Here is a 16,191-nt window from a genome sequence, read left to right on the forward strand (position 1 = left end):
AAGTAACACTTAGATAAAGATCTGCCTTGTACTCTACCATAAGAATGGAGTATGTGAAGATAGAGATCCTGCTTGTTCATTTTTACATCCCTCTTCCTTCCTCATTCATCCCTCTACTTAATAGCATTTGCTACAGTGCCTAGCACCAATACAGGAGGTGATAAATGATTGCTTACTGAATGAATGATTATCTAATAAGTTATTGAGCTTAAAGTTTTGTCAGGCACACCTTTGAAGCTGATATTATGGAGACCTCATTTCCAATGTTTCTTGAAGCCACTCTCAGAAGCAAGAAATACGAGCGGAAAGGCGTGTTGTTTTGATTTAGTGTCACATACTTAACCTTCTCAAAAATGACTTAAGAGTTTCACATCCTAGAGGGTGTTTTTATAGAATATTATTTAAAGTCTCATAATATTTTGAGGAAATTTGTTAAGTTCCACCCGTGTTAACAACCATCTGTGAACTGCATCAAGCATGTAATCAAGGTTCCAGACCCTTTTGGAAAGCCACTGTTTTTTGAAGTCTAACATTTTTAATGTATAAAAATGGGAATGGTTCCATAATAGTCTTAGTATGATGGACACAAAGGAAAAACAAAAGACCTTTACTTTGGAGCAAATTATTTTGTCTCATACCATATACTTTGTTCATATAGCTAAAGTCATTTTCTGAGTGTTTTTTAAAAGAAATGTCCAAGAATGAACATCTTCCATTTCTGATTTTCTAATAAAGTAAGATCATTCCTCTCCCCATTTTTAACTGACCACATTTTCCTCCAGGAAAACCAGCTACACCCAACCTATTTTTAGGCACTCTAATTTTCTGGACCTAAATATCAGGTTTTTTTTAACAAATTCGATTCCCCACCTACCCCCTCCTCCTCCGTCTTCAAAATAAGCTCTATGCCCTACATGGAGTTTGAACTCAGGACCCTAAGATCAAGAGTCACATGCTGTACCAACTGAGTAAGCCATTCATTCCAAAATTCCATTCTTTTTGGTTTGTGGAATCATCTTTATTGCGGCACTACGTAACTATTTGTGTTTCACTAATTACATCTTTTTTTTTTTTTTTTTTTCTGTTGTCATCTCTGTAGAGTTGTTTTCCTGGTGTTGGTTTATATACCTATAAATGGATTCTGCTATTATCAAATGCTTGAATTTTGGTTGTACATTTAATCACCTGCAGACATTATTTTCCTTTCTGCTGCTGTGGTACAACCACTAAGAATATGAATACTTTGAGTTCTTGGAAGACTTGCATATCTTTATGATATGTTGGGGTCTCCTGAATTAATAACTTTTCCTGGGGTCTAATTTAATAACTTTTTAAATTGTTTTATTAATTGGACTCTACCATCTACAACTGATAAAATATGTAGTGGACGTATGGTAGTTTCTAGCCAAAAGAATAATTCAGAAAGTTATTAAATTAGAAATGCTGTAGCCATCTCCTAATTATATAGGAGTGTTCTGAAAACAAGAAGCAGAAAGATGGAAAATTACTGGATCCTGGCGACATCCTGGATTACAAAATTAACCAACTCTAGAACTCCTCTATTTTAGGATTTCTTTTTTTTTTTTTTTAGATTTTATTTATTTATTTGACAGAGAGAGAGGGAGAGAGATCACAAGTAAGCAGAGAAGCAGGCAGAGAGAGGGGGGCAAGCAGGCTCCCCGCTGAGCAGAGAGCCCCATGCGGGGCTAGATCCCAGGACCCTGAGACCATGACCTGAGCCGAAGGCAGAGGCTCAACCCACTGAGCCACCCAGGTGCCCTTATTTTAGGATTTCTTATGTGAGATAATAACTCTTAGTGTTTAGGCTATTTTTAGTTGGGGATTATATAATTTACAACTAAATGATTTCTAACTAATAGAGTCTTCAGTATGGTAAGGGATAATTAAACATATTAGAAATGAAAACTAACATATGTCAATGATAAAAAATCTTAGGGAGGGACAGAAGGCAAAGAAAAATGTGATCTTCCATGGGAGAATTTGGAAAGATTCATTAGTGCATGTTATACTCCCAAGTGTGTTTCAAGTGTAAGTGGGAATTTATCTGGAAAAGGATTTGGGGGAAGGTAGAAGTAACCATGGGCTGAGGAACAGAGAAGGGGACTGTTGGGAATAATGCAAGACCTAAAAACCCTGTGCAGACACATGTGTGTATGCGTGTGTTTACACACACAAGTGAACCAGAGAGGAAAGAGAAGAAGGGACTGTTTGAAAATGGTGAGTGGTGAGGTTTGGAGTACTGACAGTGAGAAAAGTAACTGGGTAACAGGCAGGTATAGAAAGAGAAGTAGAGGAAGGCTTTAAAGGAGCTTCTGTTTTCAGTCCCAGGAATTGTTATGTTAAGCTGAAAGGTGAAATGAGTCAACAGGAAGATCAATCAACACAATCGCCTTCAGCTTTGTCTTTCACCACATTGCCCTATCAGCATTGTGGAGGATGCAGGAGGATGCAGTAGAGGGTGAACATAGGGCATCTGTGTGTCAGATGGATGAGAAAGCTGTAACTATATAAAATGTGGGAGGTTGGGAGAGCCAGGTGGTGGGAATTAAGGAGGGCACGTATTGCATGGAGCACTGGGTGTGGTACAAAAAACAATGAGTACTGTTACGCTGAAAAGAAATTAAAAAAAAAAAATGTGGATGCCATTTTTTTGGGGGGTAGAGCTGAGAGTCAAAGTTGGGAGAGAGAATTCAGCAGACATTAATGAGACACCCATGTCTTCCACTCCGATTGGATTTTCATCACTTCTTATCTTTCCTCAGGCATATTGCTTCCTTTGGGTTCCTTAAAATTAGAAAGTTTTCTGATCCCTCAATCCTGTACCTATTTTTCTCCCTCACTCAGGAGGCTCTGCCTGGCCTCCTCACCTGGGGGACTGCTCATCCTTCAGGTTTGTTTTCAAGGCTACTTCTTCAGGAAAAATTACCTGATCCTCCCGATGGGTCGGCTCACTATACTGTGCACTACTCTCAGAGCAATCAAAAAATCTTTCATGGTAGTTTTCCAAATTGTACTTAGTTAAATTTTTGTGAGATAACCTGTTTTGATGCCATTCTTCTAGCAGACTGGGTTGCAGACAGAAATAAAGTTGCCAATAAACTGATTTTAAAATGGGGAGATTAACCTGGATTATCTATAGGGGCGCAAGGTAAAGCAATCTTAAAAGTGGCCAAGAAGAGCAAAAGGAGGGAGTTGTGACTATGGAAGACAAAGAGAGAGATAGATTTGCTTAGTTTGCAGACAGAGGATGGGAGGTACGGCTGAAGGACATGAGTGCGCTCCAGCAGCTAGTAAAAAAGGACTATATCCTTCTGCAGATTCTTGGGAAATTAACATAGTCCTGTTGAAACCTTGATTTTACTTATTTTATTTTTTAAAATTTATTTAACTTAATCTAACCATATGTGGTAAGTGGTTACCACATCAGAGAATACGGATCTTGACGATACCCAGCACACCAGATATGGAAGAAAGCAATCAACTGTTTGAAATTTCTGTAACCTTGCTCTGAGTGCAACAGGGAAAGGCCTCAAACCATTTCAAAATGTTCTTTCAAGCATGCAGGAATGCACAAGAGCACCGCAGATCCAAGCATGCTGAGGGCTTACAGGAAACCTTGATTTTAATTTACTGAGACCATGTCAAATATCTGACCAATAGAATTTTGAGATTCTAGCCTTGCTTTTTTCCACTCAGTGTGTTGTGATTTGTCATAGAAGCAGTAGCCAAACTAATACCCTAATATTGCACCAAACTTAAGAACATTATGACTTTGGACAAATGATTTAGCCACTATCTGAGTTTTAATTTTCTTTTCTGCAAAAACGGGGATTCTAATACACCTTTTTTCTTCCTCATAATTTACCACTTGGACATGAAGATTTATCATAAAATTGGCATATAACTTTTTTCTAATATCTCCTCTCCTGGAAATGTTATTAGTTGTTGCATCTTTTTTTACTCCCTTGGAATCACAGCAATGTTACCATACCCACCACCGTCTTCACGAGGTATTTGAGAAGGAAGGAGTGACTGAGCAGGGGCCACTCGCACTGGTAAAACTCAGATTACAGAGTCAGCGGAGAAAGCACATTGGGACAGAAAGAGCAAATCGAACAAAAGCACAGAAAGGATAGTGTGTGACTCCTTCAGAAGATACGGAACACCCCGAGGTTGCCACAGGGGTCCTGTCAAACAAAATAACTTTTGATAATTGGAATAGTATGTATTTATAGAATTTATCACAGACAACTTCTGCTCACATTAGACCAAAAGGAGATTTGGGCGCACTCCAGGATTTGTTTTTGTTAAGAATCCAGTCAGCTCTGTTTGTTTTTAGGAAATGATTTGTTGACTCTTATTTAGAGATAACTCTATTATACAGAATCCCACAAGAGGGTCTGTGTTTCCTCTTAGCAATCATCTAACTTTGGTAAACAATCTGAGACTGAAGAACTAGAAAGAAACAGAATGTCAGGAAGATTTGAGCTTTCAAGTTAAAGCTGTTATTCAGAAATAAGAGGTAACCAAAGAAAAGGATGTGTATTTTCTGCTGAAGTAAAACAGGAGGACTTTAGTAGAATTAGGAGCCCAGAACTAGAAGGGCATTAAATTGTATATTAGCTAGTGATATATTTTATTTGTATTATAGCATATTATTTTACCATAAGGATAGAGAAGGAGGTAGAACAAGGAGGAAGCTTTGTTCTTTCATCTTTTTTTTTTTCTTTTTCTAACATTCTGAGTCTCCCCAAAATTGTTTTTAACTATCACCACATAGAGGTTTTTCCTGGTCACTCTTTGTCTCATTTTATATTTGTGAGTTAAAGTTTAAAAAGGGATGATTCTCGGAAAATTATAGGTAGATGGCATTCATACCACCTTTCCTTACCACTTCCATTTGTCAACAATCTATAAAATTATCAGAGATTTTTACTAGATCAAAGTACTCATTATGTAGAAAAATAATATATTTGGTAAATTTAATTTAGTAAATACATATAAGTGTTTATATTCTTCAAATAGATTGTAATTTTTATGTCCCAATTTAAAAAGAAAAAAATTCCTAAAGCAATTACTTGATCTCAAAGCAGACTTTAATGAAGTTAAAGTATATTGTAGCAAACCGGACTCTACAAAAAGATTACTCTGTAAAAGCCCCCTTTCTTTTTACCAGTAGCATGTAATACAGAAACTAGAGGCTTGGGGAGAGTTATTATGTAAATTGAGGGTGAAGAGAGGACATATAGTGAATGGTGATGAATCCTATCAACTACTATGTCTAATAGGGAGGTGTTAAGATGGAGTTGGAAATACAAAGAAATCAGAATATAACAGCTTGGGTTAATCATTAGCAGCATAATCCAAAAGCATTTTGATTTTGGTGACTTCATGAACATCTCAAAGTCTCAGTTTCTTTACCTCAGAAATGGAGCAAATAATACCGGCCTCACAGAGTTCAGGTAAGATACAGTATAAAGAGTTCTGTGATGTGTCTGTTCTTCTAAGTAGCATCAAACATCTTCCTTTGGTCAATTTTGATGCTAGTTGTGAAGAAGTACAGAGATGAAAGAGGCATTTTCTTTGCCTTTAAAAAGTTCATAATTTGGGGGTACCTGGGTGGCTCAGTTGGTTAAGACTCCCACTCTTGATTTCTGCTCTGATCATGATCCCAGGGTCATGAGATGGAGCCGCACATGGAGCTCCATGCTGAACACGGAGCCTGCTTAAAATTCTCTCTCTCCTTCACCCTCTGCTCTCCCCACCCCCCACTGTCCACGTGCATGCGTATGTGCTTGCTCTCTCTCTCAAAAAAAAAATCATTATTTCATTTGTCTATCAGGACCCTGGGAAATAAATTAAGTCAACAAAACAATTCCAGTCATTTCATTCACGTTCATGGTCCTCATTATAAGGAAGATATAGACCATGGTTTGGAGAGCTCAAACCTCTCTGGAGAGGCCAGTGCCTGTGTAGGCTTTGACAGAATTCATCCCTACCAATAGTGGTCTTTGGTGCCCATCATTTCTCATTGTTTCGGTTCCTCTGTACCCTTCTCTTGGTCTCTAGTTGACAATGATACAGGCTCTATACATCTCATTTATGTCCTCTCTCTCTCTCTCTCTTTTTTTTAAAATAAACATATAATGTATTTTTATCCCCAGGGGTACAGGTCTGTGAATCGCCAGGTTTACACACTTCACAGCACTCACCATAGCTCTCTTTAAGGTACTACCATCCCTTCGTTGTCACTTGTCAGTTTTCTTAATACCATTGTTTACTTTTTTTTCCATTTTTTTTTCACTTGTTCAGGTAGGAGAGTAAATGTAATCATTGCTATTCAGTCTTGGTTAGAAATGAAATCTATATCATTCTGTTTTAATAACACTAAATATTATATTTAAAGTGCTTACCAGTTGAAAGGAACATGTTGTGATGTATATGTTATATATGTTTGCATATATATATATATATATATATATATATATATATATATATATATTTGCACTTATCATTGCTGTGAGAATACAATTTGTGAGCTAAAAATCAAAGCTATTTTTTCCATGCAATTCACTTTCACATTCCCTGATTATTCTTCTGGATCTTTCCACTACGAAGGAAAGAACTTCACACATCACCTATTCCAGTTTCCTCAGATATACATAGTATATAAAAATCAATGCAGAGAAAATGCACACATGTAATATATATATACACTCTCCAACAGAACATGAAAATGACTAAGATAAGCCATTGATTCTGGGATTCTTCCTTTGACAAGTACACTGCCAAGGATGCTCATTTCATCCACTTATAAAGCAGTTTCTTTAATAGTTTTTATGTTTAAGACAGGTTCTCATGCTGTTTGAAAGGTTTGAGCTTTGGGATTATTCATCAGAAAAGATGAGAGGGGCACCTGGGTGGCTTAGTGAAGTAAGTGTCTGCCTTCAGCTCAGGTCGTCATCCCAGGGTTCCTGGGATCAAACCCCACATCAGGCTCCCTACTCAGTAGAGAGTCTGCTTTTTCTTCTGCCCCTCCCCATGCTCCAGCTCTGTTCGCTCAGTCTCAAATAAGTAAATAAAATCTTTTAAAAAAAGAAAAGAGAATCTTGGATGTACTTCTGAGGAAATTTAAAATTATTTTGCTTTGGGAAGAATTATGGAACATATTCAAGTGCTAAGAAAATGAGTATCTAACACATTTCTAAATTACTGGAAGAGGTAGTTGTTTAGTTTCCTGTGGTTACTGTAACATCACAAAAAAAATGTGATGGCTTAAAATAACAGAGATTTATTTTCTCACATGTTTAGAGACTTGAAGTCTGAAATCTCACAGTACACACTCTCTCTGGGAGTTTTAGGGGAAAATATGTTCCATGAATGCCTCTTTCAATTTTTGGTGGTTATGTGAACATTCCTAGGCTTCTGTCTGTATCCTCCTTGTCTCTACCTCATCTTTACATTGTGTTCTCTTCTGTGTATACATATGAAATCTCCCTCTGTCTTAGATAGACACTCAGGAGGATATTTAGGGCCCATCCATGTAATCCAGGGTGGTATAGACTGAACTGTGTCCCCCTAAAACTCACAGGTTGAAGTTTTAACTGTATTTGGCGAAGATACCGTTAAGGAAGTAATTCAGTATTTAAGGTCGTAAGGTTAGAGCCTTGATCTGGTAGGATTTTAAGAGACTCCAGAGAGCTTGCTCCCTCTCTGCCATGTGAGAACACACTTAGAAGTCAGCAGTCTCCAAATAAAGAAGAGAACCTTCACCAGACACCAAATCCTGCTAAATCCGATCTGGGTATTTTCAGCCTCAGGAACTATGAGAAAATATTCTGTTGTTAAAGGCACCCAGTATATGATATTTTGTTATGGCAACCTAATTGGACTAAGACACCAGGTAATTTCCTCTTCCCAAGGTCCCTAATTTCATCACATCCGTTACCATATAAGATAATATTTCCTTTTTTGCCATTGGACCTAACATATATTTCTGTGGGAACTCCATTGTATACCAGATAGCATACTAAGTAGATGCTCTGTTATTGTTTTTGTATTTATTTAAAGAAAACAGTTTATTTTCAATCTGCAATTCAAAAACTTATAAACATCAAAGTTTGTGATTAGAAAATAAATATAATTTCAGTGGCAGGCCACCATCCACATTGCTGCATGTACCTATTTCCCTTTTGGCTTTTCAGTGTTCTTATTGAGATATAATTGACACGTAACATGATATTAGTTTTGAGTATATGGCATAATGATTTGATATTCGTATATATTGCAAAAGAATCACTGCAGTAATTTCTAGTTAACATCCATACCCTACATAGTTACAAAACTTTTTTTTTTGTGATGAGAACTTTGAAGATCACTCTCCTAGTAACTTTCCAATTATGTGATGCAGTATTATCAACTGTAGTCACCATGCTGCACATTAAATCCTCATAACTTATTTGTTTTATAACTGAAAATGTATACCTTTTAACCTTTTAACCCCCTTCACCCGTTTTGCCCACCACCTAGTCCCTACCTCTGACAACTGTCAATCTGTTCTTTGTCTATGAACTTATTTCTTCATTTTATTTTTTGTTTTTTGATTTTTGGTGAGACCATAGTGTTTGTCTTTTTTGTGTGACTTATTTTATTGAACATGATATTCTCAAGGTCCAACCCTGTTGTTGCAAATGGCAAAATTTCATTCTGTTTATGGCTGAATAATCTTATATATATCTAATAATATTATATTTGTATCTTTATCCATTCATTCATAGTTGGACACTTAATTCTTTTTCTATATCTTGGCTATTGTAAATAATGGTGTACATTACAGTGAACATGGGGATGCATATATCTTTTCAAGTTAGTGTTTTGGTTTTCTTCAGAGAAATAAACTGATGGATCATATAGTAGTTCTATTTTTAATTTTTTGAGTAAACTTCATACTGTTTTCCATAATGACCACATCAATTTACATTCCTACCAACAGTGCGGGGGGGGGGTGTGTGTGTGCCCTTTCCTCCACATTGTCACCAACAATTGTTATTCTTATCTTTTTTATAATAGCCAGTCTAACAAGTGTGAGGTGATATCTCATTATGGTTTTGATTTGCATTTCCGTGACGATTACTGATGTTGAGCATCTTTTCAAGCTTTTCAAGTACCTGTTGGCCATCTATAAATGATTTGAAAATACTTTTTCCCATTCAGTACATTGTCTACTCATTTTGGTAATGGTTCCCTTTCCCCTGTGAAGTTTTTTGGTTTGATGTGATCTCACTTATTTTTGCTTTCGTTGCCTTTACTTTGGGTGTCATATCATCTTCAAGACCAATGTCAAGAGTTTACTAACTACATTTTCTTCTAGGAATTCTATAGTCTCAGGTCTTACATTCAAGATTTTAGTCCACTTTGAGTTCCTTTTTCTGTATGGTATGAAATAGCTGTCCAGGTTTATTGTTTTGCATGTTGCTGTCCAGTTTCCCCCCCAACCATTTTTTTTTTAAAGATTTTTTATTTATTTATTTGTTAGAAAGAGAGAGAGAGAGAGGGAGCGAGCATGAGCACAGGCAGACAGAGTGGCAGGCAGAGGCAGAGGGAGAAGCAGGCTCCCCGCTGAGCAAGGAGCCCGATGTGGGACTCTATCCCAGGACGCTGGGATCATGACCTGAGCCGAAGGCAGCCGCTTAACCAACTGAGCCACCCAGGCATCCCCCCTCCCCCCCACCATTTATTGAAGAGACTGTCCTTTCCCTATTGTATAGTCTTGGCATCTGTATCATAAATTATAAAGATGTTTTTTATTTATTTATTTGACAGACAGAGATCACAAGTAGGCAGAGAGACAGAGAGAGAGGAGGAAGCAGGCTCTCCCCACTGAGCAGAGAGCCCAGTGTGGGGCTCGATCCCAGGACCCCGGGATCATGACCTGAGCCGAAGGCAGCGGCTTAACCCACTGAGCCACCCAGGCGCTCCTCAAATCTTTATTTCTAAGCATTTTATACTCTTTAATGTTACTGTAACTGGAATTATTTTCCTAACTCCTCTTTCTTTTCTTTTCTTTTTTTAAGATTTTATTTATTTATTTGACAGGATTGAAAGAGAGAGAGAGTGCGAGCATAAGCAGGGGGAATGGGAGAGGGAAAAGCAAGCTCCCTGCTGAGCAGAGAGCCCGACACAGGGCTTGGTTTGAGAACCCAGGGATCCTGACCTGAACAGAAGGCAGATGCTTAACTAACTGAGCCATCCAGGCATCCCCTTAATTCTTCTTTCTGATAATTAGCATTTAGGAACACAATAGATTTTGATATATTGTTTTTGTATCCTGCAACTGGATTCATTTATGATCCAAAATGTCTTATTAGTTCTGACGGTTTTGGGAGTGATCTTTAGGGTTTTCTATATATGTATAATATCATGTCATCTGTGAATAAAGGCAAGTTTCTGTCTTTCTTTCCATTTGGATACCATATGTTTGTTTGTTTGTTTGTTTGTTTGTTTTGCCTACCTGCTCTGGCTAGAACTTCCAATGCTGTGTTGAATAAAAATGGCAAGAGTGGATATTCTTGTCTTGTTCCTCATCTTAGAGGAAAAGCTTTTAGCTTTTCACCATTGAATATGATATTGGCTGTGGGCTTGTTGTATATGGTCTTTATTACACTTTAGTACGTTTCCTCTCTACCCATTTTGTTGAGAGTTTTTGGAAAGTAAATGGATGTTGAGTTTTAACAAATGCTTTTCCTGCATACCAAGATGCTTAAATAATTTTATCCTTCATTGGTTAATGTGATATATCACACTGACTGATTTATAGATATTGAACTATCCTGCATCATTAGAATAAATCACACTTGATTATGGTATGTGATCTTTTTAGTGTATTTTTTAATTTGATTTGCTGATTTTTTAAAAAGATTTTATTTGTTTATTTGACAGACAGAAATCACAAGTAGGCAGAGAGGCAGGCAGGTGGGGCCAGGGGGGAAGCAATCTCCCTGCCAAGCAGAGAGCCTGATGTGGGGCTCGATCCCAGGACCCTGGGATCATGACATGAGCTGAAGGCAGAGGCTTTAATTTAACCCACTGAGCCACCCAGGCACCCCCGATTTGCTAATATTTTGCATTCGTGTTTATCAGGGATCTTATCCTGCAACTTTGTTTTCTTTCAGTGTACTTGTCTGACTTTGGTATCTGGGTGATGCTGACCCTGTGAAATGAGTTTGGAATTATTTACTCTTCTTCTATTTTTAAAAAGAGTTTGAGAAGGATTGGTATTAATTATTCATTAAGTGTTTGTAGAAATCACCACTGAAGTCATCTGGTCTTGGACTATAGTACATCCAGACAATGGAATATTAAGCAATACTAAAAAGACATGAGCTATTAAGCCATGAAAATACATGGAGGAGACATAAATGCATATTACTAAATGAAAGAAGTCAGTCTAAAATAGCTACATACTGTATGCTTTCAACTATAGGACTTTCTAGAAAAGGAAAAACTATGGAAAAATCAAAAGGACTATGATTTCCAGGGTTGAGGAAAGTAAGGACAAATAGGTAGAACACAGAGGATTTTGAGCCATGAAAAATATTCTGATAATACAATAATGGATAGATATTATTATACATTATTCCAAACCCAAGAGTGAAAACTATGGGCATTAAATGACTATGATGTATTGATGCCGGGTCATCCTTGATAACATTTGTATCAACCGGGTGTTGGATGTTGATAATGGGGGAGGCTACGCATGTGTGGGACTGGGGCTGTATGAAAAATCAATGCATCTCTCCCTCATTTTTGTTGTGAACCTAAAAAGCTCTAAAAATATAAAGTTAAAAAAATGACAACAATCAACAGAACAAAACCATACTGCGAGTTTGGTGTCCTTGACCTAATTTAGCAAAGCTGTAGAAAACAGAGACCCTCTGAAATTATATAGATTTCCCAAGTCCCCAATTTATTTACTGTTAACCCAGAATCTGAGTCCTCATTTCTTTAACTCCAAAAATACATTATCTTTCTCCAAAGTCAGTTCCCATTCTGTATTAATTCATCATATTCAACAAGGCTTCTTTCCACAAGGAGCATCTCACTGATGCCAAAAGCCTATGCTAAAGATAACATGTATTATATTTAAATGTAAGCAGTTCCTCAGTTAAATACTAAATTTTTGTATTTAAAGTGATTTAACTTTTTATACTTCATTGCTCACACTGGTGAAGCAATGTATCATCTCCTCCAGTTTTTGTAAGTAATATATGTAATTTTTTTTTCCTGAAGCAAATTAGAGAGAACTTCAGTATTGATAGAGACATTGGCAAACCAGGCACCTCAGTTTATTAATATGTGAGCACAAGAGTAGCCTTGGCAAACTTATGGAAGAGAAAAGTTACACTGTCATTCTTCTCCCTCTGTTTTCTGTGCACTTAATAGTTAATAAAACTCTTTTTATCATCTGTCCAAATTAGCAGAAGCCCACAAAAACAGAGACATAGACATATAGATAGATAGATAGATAGATAGATAGAAAGATAGATAGAGAAGACCTTTTATTTTGGACATAGTCCTTGCCTCAACCTTACCACCAAAATCTGGGAGCATTTTTACAAATGTACAGTACTTTTATGAAAAAAAATCAAACATTAAAATGTATTAATATGCTACACATTTACATTTTTAGGAACATATTGAATATCTACCCTAAAATGTAGTCTCCATCACTGGTGAGACTGTTATTATTCCTTTGAATATTATTATTCCTTTGAATAATACTCCTTTGTTATTTATTCTGGGTTCCGTTTCCTTTCTGTTAGTTTCCATGGTAAACCTCTATCTCAGCCCTTATGTTTTGCTATCAGTTTTATTTTATTGATTTGACTCCCTGTATCATCCAGGTCTCTGATTACATTCAACCAACACTGACCCTTACCAGATTAAATGAAGAGACTTTATTCATATAACATCAGGAACTCATAGTACCAAGGAAAAGATAGAAATAACACACCTGGAAATGGGCAAAAACAAAGGCTGCTTCAGAAGACTGCACATATGAACCATAAGGAAGGGTTGTATTATAGAAACAACTTGGACAAGGCACCCTAACAGAATTAATGTACCTAACCATTTATGGCCTCCTCTTAATGTAATCAGTATTCCAAGAATGGAGGTATCATGACCTAACTTGGGTCATGTGCCAATATCAGAGGGGTCAGGGAATTTGATACATAAAACAGTACTTTGGAAACACCATATCATGAAAGAGGCAACCCTCCAGAATGAAATCAGGAGCTATTAGGAAAGTAGAAGATACAATGACAATTAATGAGGAGCAAATGATAGCTCTTTGAGATCAAGAACTATGTTTTTAGTGTTTGATCTCAGTTCGAAACACACTACTTTTACAGAGTGGATGCACAATTAGTGTTGACTCATGCCGCTAGAAGGAATTCCGATTGCCACGTTTTGGAAAGATTTCTCTTACCATAAATATAGCCATTCCTCTTGATTTAGTTTTGGTCCTTAATTCTTAGTTTCCTTTAGTCCTAAGAAATAGATCTTAAATAAATGATGAAAGGAAAAACAAAACTTACTGAGTACAAAATATGTACTGGCTTCAAAGGATGTGATAATGAATAAGGCATGATATCTTTCCTTCATGGGTTCCCAGCTTATAAAGAGTCAGATATTTAAACCCGTGATGAGTGTGATATGAGCTATCCTGCAGACTGGTACCAAGAAGACTGATAGTCTTCACAATATTATAACCTGAAATTCAGAACCACTGAAGTCTTTAACTGAAATACACATTTTTGCAAGGTCATCTATGAAATACTATTTAGGCATGTAAAGGATGCTTATAGTCTTATGTCTATCTCTAGATAGATAAAACATATATGTGTGTGTAAAAACAGAAGTAAGTATATCATGAGCACTGTAATTGTGACTCTGTAAATATCCATGAGGATATGGGCAAAGACTGAAAGACAACATTGAGAAGTAAAAATAATTACTGCTAGAATGATGAATGACTTTTATGTTTCAGTTTCCTTTAATGCTATTATACACTAAATAAATTTTCAGAGGTATGTTGGGGATGTTTACTCAGTGATTTGGCTGTTTTAACAAAAACAAAACCTACTAAAATTACTCCATGCCTATTAATGGGATTTCTTCTGTCTTTTTGCAGTTGGGGGTTCTTTCTCTGATTGCTGGAAGAGACTTTACTGTTAGCATTTATATGTTACCCCTGCACTTTTTAACCTATTTCTTCAAACTATCTGTAATTTGTAGGTTATAGGAAGTCCAGTAGATTTTAGCTGGATTAAATGGCTGTTTTGATTCATGCTAATATATTTAACATGGTTATTGAGTAGTGTCTAAGCTATTTAAGAGTCATGAGGGCTTTAAATTCTCTATTAGCAATACACAAATAATCCTCTTTGCTGTGAACCTGCCTTTTCTCTAGGTTTCTCTATTTCTATAGAATTTTTCAGTTTTGTAGGTTCTAATCTTTGCTCACAACAAAAAGCAATCTCTTTTTGATTGCCAGAATTAATACTTTAGTTCAGCCTTTGTTACCATCTAGTTGATCAATGTTTATTGTTTCTTTCCTGATATCCACACCCTAATTTTCCTCTGTTCCATTTTTGCCTTTATAGTGCTGCTATATCACCCTAACAGAGGCTCTAGCCATGTCATATGCCTGTGTTAAAATATCCAGCGGACTCTTATTTGGCTACTAAATTTAAACACATACTTTGCTGCTCGATTTTGGAATTGCCTTCCTACTTTGTAGCATTTTTCTTGAGCATTTTTTCTCATGTCGACTCTATTGCTACCCTGTAAACCAACAGAAAAAAAACAGCTGAATATTCTTTCTACCTATCTTTGCTTATACTCTTCCCTTCACCTAGGATGCTCTCACTCACTCTTGTCTTAATCACTCACAGGCCCATTTTAAAGCTTGCTCTTTCCATCAAGCCCTTTATTATTATCCCAAATGGATTTAACTTCCATTCTCTCCAAATGCATACAGCTTTGTCTGTGCCCTCTTTTATTAATCTGCTTTATCTTGGGGCTACTGGTGTGAATAAAAATCAGATTGTATAAATTCTAGGAAGGCAAAAACAACATCTTTCTCAACTCTTTATATTCAACAACAATATCTAATACAGAGTACTGGCTTATTCAAAGACATTTTGTTTTCCTGTTTAAATTTCTTATTCTTACAGAAGGTATAGAGGGGAGATCAGAAGACAGGGGTCTTTAGCAAGGAAGAATGGGAGAGAAAAAGGGACTAAGAGAGGGGGAAAAACAGTGCCTTCTGGAACTCATACAATGAAGCTGAACTCCTTTAAGTATAAAGCAAAAAAGAATTTTATGTAGTTGTTTATCAATTATTATATGTAAAGCCTAGCATTTCAGTAACTTAATATAGGAACTATTTTAGTCAACTAAAGTGCTTGATTTTCTATTATTTCTCTAATATGCTACTAGTTTTATGGATTTTTTTTACGTGTAATATTCTACTAGTTTTATGAGATATCTTTGCTTTTTGTTTTTATCAAAGTATTATTTTGGAAGACTGTTCCCCTGCAAAGGAATATAACTGCCTATGGAAAACCAGGTCAGCGTTGTGTAAAAGTAGCACAAACAATAATATCTGAGCAGTTTAGGTACTTTGATCAGACCATAGCTTTGTCTTTGTCTTCCTGGGTCCCCAGTGGTTAGAAACCCCTTTTCTTCCTCCTCTATGATCCACTGAGATCATGGTTTCAGATCCAAGCACATTAGCATTCACAGAGTTTAGTTTTTGTCTATCCTACAATAGTAACCTCACAGATTGATGTGCCTAACAGCATGTTCAAATAAGCTTTGCCCAAGAAACACACATTTCAGTAGATAATCTTAGCCAGCCTATGGGGATATTTACATATATTAGTTATGCATACTCTTCCCTGGCCAGCACCTGAAAAACTGCCTTAAAAAATTTTTTTTTTACCTTCGGCTCAGGTCATGATCTCAGGGTCCTGGGATCAAGCCCCACATCAGGCTCGCTGCTTGGCGGGGAGCCTGCTTCCCCCTCTCTCTCTGTCTGCCTCTCTGCTACTTGTGATCTCTGTCAAATAAATAAAATCTTTAAAAAAAAAAAAATTTTTTTTA

General features: G+C 36.6%; 1 protein-coding gene and 1 non-coding gene across 2 annotated transcripts in view; one reads left to right on the forward strand and one right to left on the reverse strand.

Annotated features, from left to right (window-relative positions):
* LUZP2 (leucine zipper protein 2) overlaps positions 1-16,191 on the forward strand; it is a 479,539-nt gene that overhangs the window by 435,959 nt on the left and 27,389 nt on the right. The window lies entirely within an intron of this gene.
* LOC125080286 (small nucleolar RNA SNORA9) lies at positions 3,501-3,631 on the reverse strand. Its single transcript, XR_007121309.1, has one exon. It is a non-coding gene; the product is annotated as a small nucleolar RNA SNORA9 (small nucleolar RNA).

The sequence above is a fragment of the Lutra lutra genome, chromosome 10 (genome assembly GCF_902655055.1).
Source record: "Lutra lutra chromosome 10, mLutLut1.2, whole genome shotgun sequence".
Classification (NCBI taxonomy): Eukaryota; Metazoa; Chordata; class Mammalia; order Carnivora; family Mustelidae; genus Lutra; species Lutra lutra.